Source organism: Panulirus ornatus, chromosome 42 (assembly GCF_036320965.1).
Source record: "Panulirus ornatus isolate Po-2019 chromosome 42, ASM3632096v1, whole genome shotgun sequence".
Taxonomy (NCBI): Eukaryota; Metazoa; Arthropoda; class Malacostraca; order Decapoda; family Palinuridae; genus Panulirus; species Panulirus ornatus.
In genome coordinates, this window is record NC_092265.1 from 28,703,930 (window position 1) to 28,719,572 (window position 15,643).

The 15,643-nt window shown below is 39.6% G+C and overlaps 1 non-coding gene across 1 annotated transcript; it reads right to left on the reverse strand.

The window, feature by feature from the left end:
* Positions 1–3,043: 3,043 nt before the first annotated feature.
* On the reverse strand, positions 3,044–3,115 carry TRNAV-GAC (transfer RNA valine (anticodon GAC)). The gene has a single exon. It is a non-coding gene; the product is annotated as a tRNA-Val (tRNA).
* Between the last annotated feature and the right edge of the window lie 12,528 nt (positions 3,116–15,643).

The following is a 15,643-nucleotide window of genomic DNA, read 5'->3' on the forward strand; positions in this document are numbered from 1 at the left end:
ACAAAGTATAATAAAAAAAAATAAATATATATATATATATATATACGAATAAAGTGTATATGAACGCGCACCTTAATAGAACATACAAAGCTCCATCAGCCAGGATCGAACCTGGGACCCCTTGTGCAAGAGGCAGGCATGCTAACCGCTAGGCTAAGGGACTGTATAATAGGAAACAACTATTCGAAATACTAAGTACTCGAATACCCTTCGTCTCACTATGGTGAGCAACGGAGTCTATCGGTTGTTTCCGAACAGAACACATAGCCAGCTGAGAGCGTTTTACCGAACCTGACTGTACAACGCGGAGTTATATGAATACGAATAAAGTGTATATGAACGCGCACCTTCATAGAACATACAAAGCTCCATCAGCCAGGATCGAGCCTGGGACCCCTTGTGCAAGACACCTTGTGCAAACGTGCAAACGCTCTCAGCTGGCTATGTGTTCTGTTCGGAAACAACCGATAGACCCCGTTGCTCACCATAGTGAGACGAAGGGTATTCGAGTACTTAGTATTTCGAATAGTTGTTTCCTATTATACAGTCCCTTAGCGGTTAGCATGCCTGCCTCTTGCACGAGGGGTCCCAGGTTTGATCCTGGCTGATGGAGCTTTGTATGTTGTATGAAGGTGCGCGTTCATATACACTTTATTCGTATTCATATAACTCCGCGTTGTACAGTCAGGTTCGGTAAAACGCTCTCAGCTGGCTATGTGTTCTGTTCGGAAACAACCGATAGACCCCGTTGCTCACCATAGTGAGACGAAGGGTATTCGAGTACTTAGTATTTCGAATAGTTGTTTCCTATTATACAGTCCCTTAGCCTAGCGGTTAGCATGCCTGCCTCTTGCACAAGGGGTCCCAGGTTCGATCCTGGCTGATGGAGCTTTGTATGATATATATATATATATATATATATATATATATTTGTGTGTGTGTCTGTGTGTGTGTGCGGATAAACTTTAAGGCTGGCCGGGGTGTACTGGTGATGCCTTTGACCTGAAATGTAAGTTCAAGCCCGTAGGCCGACCTTGGACTTAGCTTGAATCCTTTTGTGTTCGCTATGATCTTCTTTACTACATCTCCTCTCCTCAATCCCTTTATCTTCACTATGCAAGGCTTATTATAATCTTCACTACAACTTGATCTTCATATGACCTTATCTTGACTAAGCAAGTTTTACCCGCTCACACAAACAAATTACTTACACGGGGCCCCACGAGTGTAAAACTCCCTCCTAATACAGTGCAAATAGATGATTACACACACCTACACACACCACCACCACTAATAATACACAGAGAAATAACCTTTTCGGTCGGCTTTGGATCCGTACTTGAACGTAGTTTGGAGGATTTGGGGGATCAGGTTAATAAGGTTAAGTTCACTACAACCTCATATTCACTAACGTGTATCTTCACTACAAGCTTATTTTCACTAAATATATCTTCACTATATTCTCTTCTTCACTACACCGTTATTTCTACCATACCATCATCATTGCACTCTCTGATGTTCCCTAAAAGTAGTTCTTATCTTCACTACATACTCATTTTGAATAAACTTTACTCTTTAATAACCCTTATCTCAACTACATTAGTATCTTCACTACATTCTTTTCTTCACTACAACCTATCTTGACAACATCCTTATCATCACTGTACTCTTCTTCACTACACTCTCATCTTAACATTATCCTTCTGTTTACCGAACTTAGTTCAAAGTCTGACTTGAACGTAGCTTTGGAAAGTTTGTGTTCCTCATTGTGTAACCTTAGTATCATTGTAAAGGCAAGTGTCATCACTCCCTAACTAAACCCTCATCGTCACTACACTCTCATCATTATCATTACTACTTGATGTTCAATATAAAATTTTAACATATACATTCATCTTCACTAGAGAATAATTTTCATTGCACCTTAATCTTCATTACTCCTTGTTTCAGCTACATCCGTATCTTCCATTCATTCTTATATCTTATATTAGTTACATCATTGCAATATCTCTATATCTTCTCTGTTCCGTCTTTTGAAAAATTGAAAATGAGAGTAAAGGATTTCCGGCCTTTTGCTCCCTCCCCTTTTAGTTGCCTTGTACGACACACAGGGAATACGTGGCAAGTATTCTTTCTTCCCTGTCCTCAGGGATAACAGCATCTAGTGTTCCCAGACGGTCACCCATCCAAGTACTAACCAGACCCAACGTTGCTTAACTTTTCTGATCGGACGATATTCATATATATATATATATATATATATATATATATATATATATATATATATATATATATATATATATATATATATATATATAAGACTGAAAACAATGAATTTCCCAAATAACAAAAATGGAGGCGCCGGGGTTTGAAGCCGGGTCCTCTCGCATGCCAAGCGAGTGCTCTACCACTGAGCTACGCCCCCAAGAACATATTTTGTGACATAGTATTATATGAAGCACTGAGATTACCACGGCAAAATAGTGTTTGACCGACTGTTGCCGACTAGCCGGCAAAATAACCACAGGGTAAATCTTCATGTTGCTGTCGTGTTTTCCTCTCAATTTTCCACGAAGAAATGTTTTACTTTTTTATTGTCGTTGCAATAGACTGGAACTAAGCAATAGACTGGAAGTAAGCACTAGACTGGAACAGAGCAATAGACTGGAACTAAGCAATAGACTGGAACTAAGCAATAGACTGGAACTAAGCAATAGACTGGAACTAAGCAATAGACTGGAACTAAGCTGACCTGGTATGAGGTCAGAGCCCTCATTATCATCCCTGCTAACTACCGGAAGCAGATTAAGTCGTTCCACAACCGATGTCCGGCCCATGTTAACTCTGATGTGCCCAGCAGTTGGAGGAGGATCGCCAGAAGCTTCTGGAAGATTTCAAGGACGTCTTGATGGACCTGACCCTTTCAGATAAGGTCGAAAACCCCAATTTATTGTGAAGATCTTCACTATAACGTTGGACGAACATACTGAATGTTGCATACATGTGATGCGGACAAAATGAAAAAAGAAAAAGACAAAAATTATGTCTGGTGTGGGTCTCGAACCCACGACCTTGAGTGTGTCAGACTCACGCTCTACCACTGAGCTAACCAGACAATAGAAAAATACGTCTGTTTCTTCAATATGAATTAATGAAAATCTTTGCGAGGCAGCGTTTAGAAAAGAGAGATGTCTTTGACGAAATTTATTTGTTTGGCTCCTTCTTCTGTTCCTCATTATCGAAAGTAAACATACTGTAGGATAGATATATATATATATATATATATATATATATATATATATATATATATATATATATATATATATATATATATATATATATATATATATATATATATATATATATATTGGAAAGGATAACAATTTTGCACGTGATCAAGTATATTCTTATGAGTCTACGGGTAAAATAAACACGATAAGTTCCCAAGTGCACTTTCGTCTAAAACTCACATCATCAGGGAAGACACAAGAGAGAAATATAACAGTCAGTTTATATACAACGAAGAGACGTAGCTAGTACGCCATATGGTAGACATGTGATTGTCCAAGACAGACAACAAGCGTATCATAAACTTATTATGTGGACAAGAAAGTGAATCGTTTACAAATTTTATCAACAAAAAAAAAGTTATCCAATTTGTGTAGACAATCACTAATATTGACTATAATTCTTTGTTTATTCAGTAATAGAATATTCAGTGATATTTCTGGTGGTACTGGAGTTAGAGTTGATAACTGAGATGGCATTATTAACTCTAATTCCAGTACCACGAGAAATATCATTGAATCTTCTATTATTAAATACACAAAGAAGTATAAACCTTAAGGAAAACAACATGGCGGTCAAAAGTAAGCTGCAGGAATGAAGTTTATGAATGGAATATTAGTGAGACGATCCAAATGACGAATGAATGAGAGCGTAGTCAACATACAATATAAAAGGACATATTATGAATGGCAGCCAGGCAAGTAACGGCCCAACTGAATGGAAGGATTTAAAAGTTCGCGTTATATGACGAATTTTGATAGATTATCCAAATTTCCATTCAAGTTATGAAACTTAATGGTTGTGTTCAGTTCTAGAGACAAAGTTAGAGGGTTTGTGTTTCAGAGATGAACCACAAAGGATATCGTTAAATTAACTGACATTAAAAATTGTCAATTAAGTGAATCATTTTGTACAATAGCTGTAATTTGACAGAGTTAAAATTTCGCAATTTCATTACAATTCTAATTGAAAAGTTTCAGATTCAATGATGGTTTGCACAAGTTTAACGTACATTTAAGGTTTCTGTTTATATGACGCATCTTAAAGGACTCTGTTAAAATAACGCAGCAGGAAGGTTTACGTTCAAATGACGGTGGTTAAATGTTTATTGATGAATGGTAGATTTAGATGGTAGATTTATTGTGTCTTCACCAACAATTGGAAAACAGTGACCGCCCCACGGTATCTTCACTACCACTGAGGTTACACTAACTGCATTACTATATCATTAAAATCATGATCAGAATATCTTCCTTACTGTATCTTCACCAACAATTGGAAAACAGTGACCACCTCACGGTATCTTCACTAGCACTGGGATTACAGTAACTTCACAACTATATCCTTGAAATTCCGTTAAAGTTACTGTATCTTCATAAACAACTGGACAACAGTGACTGTCATACTGTATCTTCACTACCATTGAAATTACAATAAATGCATTACTATATCCATAAGACTGGATTAGAATAACTTTCTTAATATATCTTCACTAACCACTGGACAACAGCGACCGCTCAACTGTATCTTCACTACAACTGAAATTACAGTAACTGCATTAATATATCATTAAAACTGGATTAGAATATCTTCCTTACTGTACCTTCACCAACAATTGGAAAACAGTGACCGCCCCACGTTAAACCTTGTGGTTGAATGTCACAGTTTAAAGGTTGGTATCTACAATGTTGACCAGATGGCGGGAGTGTGTAGACACAGCCATACCAGGTCGTATTTATCATCATTAAAGTCACCTTCCTTACTTACTTATGGCGGCGATGAAATTCACTGGTTCTTGATTCTGCACCAATTAACCTATCAGATAATGGTACAATGTTTGCCTGGTGTTGCATATATCACGTCTGTTGTTGAAACACAAGAATGCCAAGTGGATGATAATGTAAAGATCAATATAAATGTGGGAAATCTTGAACCGCCATCACCAGACACAACACATGTTTGGATCTGGCGGGGGGAGGGACTTGCCTGTGACGTCACGATGCCCCGCCTCCAGCCTGGCGCCTCTGTGTGTGTGTGTGTGTGTGTGTGTGTGTGTGTGTGTGTGTACTACTTTAATCATTATTACGTGAGTCTTTTGAGGAAGGATTTGTACACTCGTGTTGCCCCGTCTCTTAACCTTGTAAGTGTAAAATATGTTTTCACTCCTATGTGCGCTCACACACACACACACACACACACACACACACACATACACACACACACACACATATCCTATAATATTATCTAGTATTTACTTCAGACTGATATCTTACACCTTGATTAGAAAAGCCAAAGAAAAATTTATAAAAACATATACATATATTTACACACGTGTAGATATATGTTATGTATTGAAATGTGGAGGGGAAAATTCCTTATATATTAACAAACGTGATTGAGGACTTAAAGAATCTGGTACAAACATAATGGTTATTGTGATAAATGATTTATTTAATGTAAATATGTATTGTGTTGCATTATAATGGTTGTTCAAAACCAAGGTTCTTAAACCTGAATCAGTGAAATACTATCAGAAATAGAAAACCTGTTAAACATGAACATTTATAGTGATTAACCACACAATATATCTTACTGTGTGTATCTAAAAGAAAATCCATTGCAAGGAGCTAGTTTAAGGCAGGAGAATTTGATTTTTTGATAAAATATTTACCTCTACATCCCTTTTCTTTCGTCAGCATTTCTTGTGTTTACCATCAAGAAATGTCTTTTATCTTACATAAAAATTCTGTATAGGTATTTGATTAATGTTCTTCAACGACGCGTTGTATAACTCTTCGTTAGTGAAGTTCATTTCGTATAATGGATCATGCATTACAAAGTTGTGTCTATCCACACAAGTGTTACACGTCCCAGATAAAGATATATTCTAGAGATAGTGTATATCTAACATATATATGTGTTTTATAAATATATATGAAAAGTTTTCCTGAGGGACAATACCTAAGACTTTCGTATTAAAGTTGATCAGTTGTAAGTGATCAAGCATTACAAAGCTGTGTCCATTACCACAGGTGCTACTGATCCCAGGTAAAGGTATTTTACCCATCTAGTTATTTATGCTTCATCCCTGGCTTGATCCTTGCAAGTGATATATATATGGTGTGTAATTCTCTATATTCTTATCATACAATCAATCAGTTGAGGTGCAGAACACGCTGGTCATCCTGGTCACTCCACTCTGTCACATACTATTATTGAAAAGGTGTTACCGGACTCAACCCGTAAGTCGTTACACCAGGAATGACAAGTAACCTTGGGGAAAGGCTGTATCATTGACCAGGGAAGGGAAGAAATAGCACAGTCTCATCGAAAACCTTTTCGCTTCATAGATATGTGCCATCATCCCCTGCTCCTGTGTAGAGTGCAGCAGCCACGAAGGTGTAGGAGCGCCATCAAAGGTGTGCTGGTGATGTGTGGTAATAATAATAATACTGTTCACATCATCAACAATAACCATTTCTCAGGTTTGTCTGTCCTACTTGTCGTCGCTGTACGTAACTCTGTCATTGTATATGTCTTCCTTGAACGTACATCTTCCTATATTTCACTGTCCCAACTATTTAGACAATAATACGTTGAAAGGATTGTTAGGTGACTTTAAAGTGGAATATATAAATGATTAGTGACCTAATGACCTTCCATAGGTCGCTCTCAGTTAGACTTAAACATTGATCGTAGGAACAAGGTCATATATGCAGTGAGAACGTGTATGGTCTTAAAATGATCTTGAACCCCTGGAAAATGTGTTCAAGATGATTTGCATAGTGGTTACAGTTTGACGTTTAGCACAGTTATGACCCCAGCAGTTGATAGAGCGGAAAGTAAAAAAAAAAGGAAAAAAGGAAAAATAGGATTACGTATATGGGTCAAATATTTAGTGAGTGTGTATGGCCCTACAGCCATCATCAACAGGTGAAGGTGTTTAACAATATTTGAGTGGTGGTTATGACTAACTTGTTGACCTTACTGACTCAGGTGGTCGATGAACCTAAAACCCCAAAACTAACCCACTTTACTATTACTCTGGATATTTGGCTTGACTGACAATGGAGCACCTGGGTTGAACACCAGGACTTGTTACCCTCCTCCTCTCCATCTCTTTCTCTCTTTCTCTTCCTCACAACAACACGAAAACCCTCCAAAAATCCTCACGAATTCCAGCTACCTGCTGGACCTGGATGATCATTTTATGTTGAACTTATGGTTCACATTCTGGCTTCATGACCACAAGCTGATAGCCCTTAAATCCAACAACATATATACATCCTGTTATACAACTGATGTTACTGTCTGACGTATGTGTGGTGCTGCTTGATGACCTTACCTGCTGATGGTCATTAAGTCAAACATGTTATCATGTTGCAAATATCGTGATTCTTATGTTTTGCCGTAAGGTACAGATTCTGGTTTGATAACGGACGGTCAATAACCAGAAAGTTTAACGCTAAACATACCTGCATACATATTGCAGACTACTTATCATAAGAGACCGAGCCAGACAACTACTTGACGAGTCTCTAAACAATATTTGACCTGTAAGATAAGATCAGACAGCGGACTGTCTACAGGTAAGGGCCCGTAACCTGGCAACTCTAACAACGACAGCGAGTGATGGTTAGTCGAGGACCACACGAATCTAACAGTGATAACAAGTGACCGTCAGGCGGAGACAAGGCCATTATGACAGTGATTAAGTGCTACAATTGAACTCTCAGCTAACTGCCTATAACCGCCACTGTTGATTGTTTACTGAGCTGTGTTGACGACCCGCCCCCACACCTCTTGTATACGTAAGGCTGGTGAACAGTATATGGTCTCCTCCCAACACCGGTCACGAACATTCTCTCCTCAAGTTACCATGGCGACTGGAGACAGCTCACCTCTGTCGTGGTGCAAGTTCTGCATCCCCGCTTACTCCTTATGTTTCCCAGGTGTGGTCGGGCAGGCAGGCAGGGGAGGTGGCCTGGGTAAACAACCTTAGTTAGGTATTTGTTCTTGACTCCAGCCCAATCTTGCCACCGCCGGCCGGACGTACCAGGTGACACCTTCCCAGGTGTGGCCTTCCGGTTATAGCTCTCCCACTCGGCTTGGCTGGATAGGCAGTGACGTCTTCTATGAGCCACTCATATAGGGTCGTTACTCATACAGGGTTGTTCGGTACCATTTGGGACAAGATGATTTACCTATTGTTTCAGGAACAGAGAAGAATCCATCAGCTGCGTTTTCCAAACAAAATATCATAGATTCATCCCAAGCTTCACTAAACTCCGACATAAGATTATCATATTCAAGATTAATTCTTGATAGCTCACTAAAATAAAGGTTATTCTCATGGTTTTCTCTTTGTTTTCCCTCAACATCATTTGAAGTAATCACCAGCTGCTTTAACCATATCAAAGGAACTTGTGTTTGTCCCACGTCGTCATATGATTCATTTTTGTCTTTATCATCAAGGCCATTAATCTGAGTCATTGCCTTTGTCATGGTTCTTATTTCCCTGACTTTCATTATCAGACGTGTTAAGAATGTGTCTTTATGGGAATTAATAGCAATTTTTTTCCTCCGATTAAAGAAGCTAAAACATATACACGAGGTTCGGCATATTTACATAGTATATTTCTTAATCATTGTTACCGTTAGGTAGACTCCTCTCCAAATTCTTATCAACTAAAAGTCAAATCTTAAAATACAAAGAATTGCACAGAGGAATTCCAACATCAGCAGACAACTGTGACCTAACGAGGCTGTTTGTAATGGTAGCAGAGATCAGGAGGTCATAGATCAGCGGAGTAGGAGGAGAGAGACTTGCACATGTTTCACAGAGAATAACCTGTAAACTGTGTATGTAACTAAGGAGGAGAAAATAACGTCACTCGTGTATTTGAAGCGAAATGTTTAGTAGATCTATTCTGAGGTACTTTTAGAAAGTTAGAATACAAGGAGTGGAGGGTTTCCAGCCCCCCGCTCCCGCCCCCTTCAGTCGCCTTCTACGACATACGAGGAATGCGTTGGAAGTGTTCTTTCTCCCCTATCCCCAGGGATATATATATATATATATATATATATATATATATATATATATATATATATATATATATATATATATATATATATATATATATATATGATAGAGTTGATAGAGATGCTCTGTGGAAGGTATTAAGAATGTATGGTGTGGGAGGCAAGTTGTTAGAAGCAGTGAAAAGTTTTTATCGAGGATGTAAGGCATGTGTACGTGTAGGAAGAGAGGAAAGTGATTGGTTCTTAGTGAATGTAGGTTTGCGGCAGGGGTGTGTGATGTCTCCATGGTTTTTTAATTTGTTTATGGATGGGGTTGTTAGGGAGGTGAATGCAAGAGTTTTGGAAAGAGGGGCAAGTATGAAGTCTGTTGGGGATGAGAGAGCTTGGGAAGTGAGTCAGTTGTTGTTCGCTGATGATACAGCGCTGGTGGCTGATTCATGTGAGAAACTGCAGAAGCTGGTGACTCAGTTTGGTAAAGTGCGTGAAAGAAGAAAGTTAAGAGTAAATGTGAATAAGAGCAAGGTTATTAGGTACAGTAGGGTTGAGGGTCAATTCAATTGGGAGGTGAGTTTGAATGGAGAAAAACTGGAGGAAGTGAAGTGTTTTAGATATCTGGGAGTGGATCTGGCAGCGGATGGAACCATGGAAGCGGAAGTGGATCATAGGGTGGGGGAGGGGGCGAAAATTCTGGGAGCCTTGAAGAATGTGTGGAAGTCGAGAACATTATCTCGGAAAGCAAAAATGGGAAGGAATAGTGGTTCCAACAATGTTGTATGGTTGCGAGGCGTGGGCTATGGATAGAGTTGTGCGCAGGAGGATGGATGTGCTGGAAATGAGATGTTTGAGGACAATGTGTGGTGTGAGGTGGTTTGATCGAGTAAGTAACGTAAGGGTAAGAGAGATGTGTGGAAATAAAAAGAGCGTGGTTGAGAGAGCAGAAGAGGGTGTTTTGAAATGGTTTGGTCTCATGGAGAGAATGAGTGAGGAAAGATTGACCAAGAGGATATATGTGTCGGAGGTGGAGGGAACGAGGAGAAGAGGGAGACCAAATTGGAGGTGGAAAGATGGAGTGAAAAATATTTTGCGTGATCGGGGCCTGAACATGCAGGAGGGTGAAAGGAGGGCAAGGAATAGAGTGAATTGGAGCGTTGTGGTATACCGGGTTGACGTGCTGTCAGTGGATTGAATCAAGGCATGTGAAGCGTCTGGGGTAAACCATGGAAAGCTGTGTAGGTATGTATATTTGTGTGTGTGGACGTATGTATATACATGTGTATGGGGGGGGGGGTTGGGCCATTTCTTTCGTCTGTTTCCTTGCGCTACCTCGCAAACGCGGGAGACAGCGACAAAGTATAATAAAAAATAAAGATATAAATATATATATATATATCTTTCTTTCATACTATTCGCCATTTCCCGCGTTAGCAAGGTAGCGTTAAGAACAGAGGACTGGGCCTCTGAGGGAATATCCTCACCTGGCCTCGTTCTCTGTTCCTTCTTTTGGAAAATCAAAAAAAAATGAGAGGGGAGGATTTCCAGCCCCCCGCTCCCTCCCCTTTTAGTCGCCTTCTACGACACGCAGGGAATACGTGGGAAGTATTCTTTCTCCCCTATCCCCAGGGATAATATAAATATATATATATATATATATATATATATATATATCCAGAGGAAGGAGAGTGAAATTGAAATACATTTCGCTGATAAAGAAAGGGTTATAAGGGATTATAAGGATCAGTGACAAAATTAGAATTAGTAAAACATAAGAAAAAGGAAAAGACCTAGATAAGAAAAAACTAAATCTCAAGAAAGTGGAGTGCAACGAAAAAAAAAAGACTATCGCTAATAAAAAAAAGGATTATGAGAGATTATAAGGATGAGTGATAAAATTAGGAAGAATGAATACAACATAGGAAGGGAGTTCAGAGAATGCAACCAGCTACCACAGGAGACGGCTGGCGAGAAAGACTAGAGTAGAAAGAAGAGGCGTGTGGGTTGCTGTCTTCTGACTGCTGCTGTACGACACAGACCCCTGTGAGCCGAACAGGTGGCTATAGTTGTGGGGTAACTCAACAGAGAGGGTCGTCTCGCTGCTCAGCCAGTACATTTCGGGGATGGACGCCACACACTTCACTTGCAGACCGTCCAGCTGCACCATGGTCAGCCGCAGGGGAAACTGCAGGCTCTTCACGGCCGTCTCCAACCCCGACGTCTCGTTCACAAACACCAGCTCCCGACTGTCCCAAGTAGGGTCAACAGACTCGTCGTTGATGTAGAAGGTGAGGTTTGGGGCAGGCCTGGCGCCGTGGGACGTACAGTTGACGGTGATCAGCTGCTGAAGCCTGTAGGGTCCATATATATATATATATATATATATATATATATATATATATATATATATATATATATATATATATATATATATATATATATATATATATATATATATATTTATAAAATTATATATATATCATAATATATATAATATGCATATATATATATATATATATGAGAGTTGGGGTGAGAGAGTATCATTAAATTTTAGGGAGAATAAAAAGATGTTCTGGAAGGAGGTAAATAAAGTGCGTAAGACAAGGGAGCAAATGGGAACTTCAGTGAAGGGCGCAAATGGGGAGGTGATAACAAGTAGTGGTGATGTGAGAAGGAGATGGAGTGAGTATTTTGAAGGTTTGTTGAATGTGTTTGATGATAGAGTGGCAGATATAGGGTGTTTTGGTCGAGGTGGTGTGCAAACGCGGGAGACAGCGACAAAGTACAAAAAAAAAAAAAAAAAAAATATATATATATATATATATATATATATATATATATATATATATATATATATATATATATATATATATATATTCTCCCTAAAATTTAATGATACTCTCTCACCCCAACTCTCATATATATATTTATATGCTTAGAAAAGCAAATGGATTTGTATGTAGCATTTATGGATCTGGAGAAGGCATATGATAGAGTTGATAGAGATGCTCTGTGGAAGGTATTAAGAATATATGGTGTGGGAGGCAAGTTGTTAGAAGCAGTGAAAAGTTTTTATCGAGGATGTAAGGCATGTGTACGTGTAGGAAGAGAGGAAAGTGATTGGTTCTCAGTGAATGTAGGTTTGCGGCAGGGGTGTGTGATGTCTCCATGGTTGTTTAATTTGTTTATGGATGGGGTTGTTAGGGAGGTAAATGCAAGAGTCCTGGAAAGAGGGGCAAGTATGAAGTCTGTTGGGGATGAGAGAGCTTGGGAAGTGAGTCAGTTGTTGTTCGCTGATGATACAGCGCTGGTGGCTGATTCATGTGAGAAACTGCAGAAGCTGGTGACTGAGTTTGGTAAAGTGTGTGGAAAAAGAAAGTTAAGAGTAAATGTGAATAAGAGCAAGGTTATTAGGTACAGTAGGGTTGAGGGTCAAGTCAATTGGGAGGTGAGTTTGAATGGAGAAAAACTGGAGGAAGTGAAGTGTTTTAGATATCTGGGAGTGGATCTGTCAGCGGATGGAACCATGGAAGCGGAAGTGGATCATAGGGTGGGGGAGGGGGCGAAAATTTTGGGAGCCTTGAAAAATGTGTGGAAGTCGAGAACATTATCTCGGAAAGCAAAAATGGGTATGTTTGAAGGAATAGCGGTTCCAACAATGTTGTATGGTTGCGAGGCGTGGGCTATGGATAGAGTTGTGCGCAGGAGGATGGATGTGCTGGAAATGAGATGTTTGAGGACAATGTGTGGTGTGAGGTGGTTTGATCGAGTAAGTAACGTAAGGGTAAGAGAGATGTGTGGAAATAAAGAGAGCGTGGTTGAGAGAGCAGAAGAGGGTGTTTTGAAATGGTTTGGGCACATGGAGAGAATGAGTGAGGAAAGATTGACCAAGAGGATATATGTATCGGAGGTGGAGGGAACGAAGAGAAGAGGGAGACCAAATTGGAGGTGGAAAGATGGAGTGAAAAAGATTTTGTGTGATCGGGGCCTGAACATGCAGGAGGGTGTAAGGAGGGCAAGGAATAGAGTGAATTGGAGCGATGTGGTATACAGGGGTTGACGTGCTGTCAGTGGAGTGAATCAAGGCATGTGAAGCGTCTGGGGTAAACCATGGAAAGCTGTGTAGGTATGTATATTTGCGTGTGTGGACGTGTGTATGTACATGTGTATGGGGGGGGGGGGTTGGGCCATTTCTTTCGTCTGTTTCGTTGCGCTACCTCGCAAACGCGGGAGACAGCGACAAAGTATAAAAAAAAAAATATATATATTTTTTTTTTTTTTTTTTTTATATATATATATATTTATATATATATATATATAATATATAAAGAAGAGATGTTGCTAAGACACCATTGAATGCTTGCTTGTCTTTTATTTTATTTTCTTGCCTATCTGCTTTCCTTGTTTATTTTCTCTCTTGTCTACCTGCCTTTTTGCTTGATTGCCTGCGTCTCTGTTTTTCATTGCCTGCTTGCCTGCGTTTTTGTTTATTTTCTTTCTTGTCTACCTGCCTTTTTTTGCTTGATTGCCTGCGTCTCTGTTTTTTCATTGCCTGCTTGCCTGCGTTTGTCCACCTGATTGCTTACCTTCCTGCCTTTTTTCTGCGTGCCTGCTTGCATGCCGTTTTGTCTACTTTCCTTTTTGCCTGCTTGCCTGCTTGCCTGCTTGCCTGCTGTGTCACTTGTCTGCCAGCTTTTTAAGTTGCCTGCCTGCCTTTCGCGGTAATATAAATGTCTGAGGGCTTTCCAGTGTACGTTTCACTAACATGGAAAGTGTAGGGGTTTGGGAGCCTGCAGTTTAACGTGACAAAAAGAGATATTTACATAAATTTGATAAGCAGGAAGACTACAGACGTACCAACCCATACTTCAGTAGTACAATAGAATGTTTGTATAACTAGAGGCTCTCAAACCAACTTTAAACACAAGAAAACTTTGTGTACTTGGCAAGCAACCCACAATAGCAGCAAAATGTCCATAAATTCATAGGTCCTCAATTCTTAGAAGTAGTCCTTGTCTTCTCATTCACTCTTGATATAATGCATATTTTCCCCATAGGTCTGCTCCTGCGGGCATTAGAAAAGGGAGCCGTGTAGTCAGGTTGGCTCCCACACTTGAGGTGGCCAATGTCTTTGATCTGAAGCATGAGCGGGCGTGACCATTACCACCATATATTGGACGAGGTCACTACGTTCAACGCACCAAGCGAATCTCTCACATTTATGATCATTTTCACTTGTCTTTTATCCTCATGTTCTGTCATTAGTATCTGAGGTGATTGCTATAATAAGTACTGTGGACATTATATCTGCAAGAGATTTAATAATAAGATGAAAATACTCTCGGAGGCATAAGAGAAAGATATATTTAGCATACCTTTCTTGGTTCTACTTTCTGTTTTCTAATGATATAATGTTAAACAGAATGTTTACATAAGTAACAAGGAACGAATGAGGTTATTGAAGAAAGGGGAGAGCCAGTTAAAAAGACTTCTGCACGCACCTGGTTGCGAAGTTCTTAGATGTTTTGACTTTTTTTGTGGTGGTGGTTGGGGGTGTTGATGATGGTGGTGGTGGTGGTGATGGTGGTGGTGGTGGTGTTGGTGATGGTGGTGGTGTTGGTGGTTCTAGTAGTGGTGTTGCCCAGGTGCATATGCACCAATAATCACCCATATCTCTCCATCCACTTTCAGTTTTACCCATATCAATCTAGAGTTGACTTTCTTACACTCTATCACATACTCCCACCACTCCTGTTTCAGGAGTAGTGCTACTCCTTCCCTTTCTCTTGTCCTCTTACTACCCCCTGACTTTACTCCCAAGACATTCCCAAACCACTCTTCCCCTTTACCCTTGAGCTTCGTTTCACTCAGAGCCAAAACATCCAGGTTCCTTTCCTCAAACATACTACCTATCTCTCCTTTTTCTCATCTCGGTTACATCCACACACATTTAGACACCTCAGTCTGAGCCTTCGAGGAGGATGAGCACTTCCCGCGTGACTCCTTCTTCTGTTTCCCATTTTAAAAAGTTAAGATACAAGGAGGGGATGGTTTCCAGCCCCTCGCTCCCGTCTCCTTTAGTCGCCTTCTGCGACACGTGAGGAGTGCGTGGGAAGTATTCTTTCTCCCCTATCCCCAGGCATATATATATATATATATATATATATATATATATATATATATATATATATATATATATATATATATATATATATATATATATATATATATATATATATATATATATATATATATACATATGAAGTATGAAGTATGAAGTCTGTTGTGGATGAGAGAGCTTGGGAAGTGAGTCAGTTGTTGT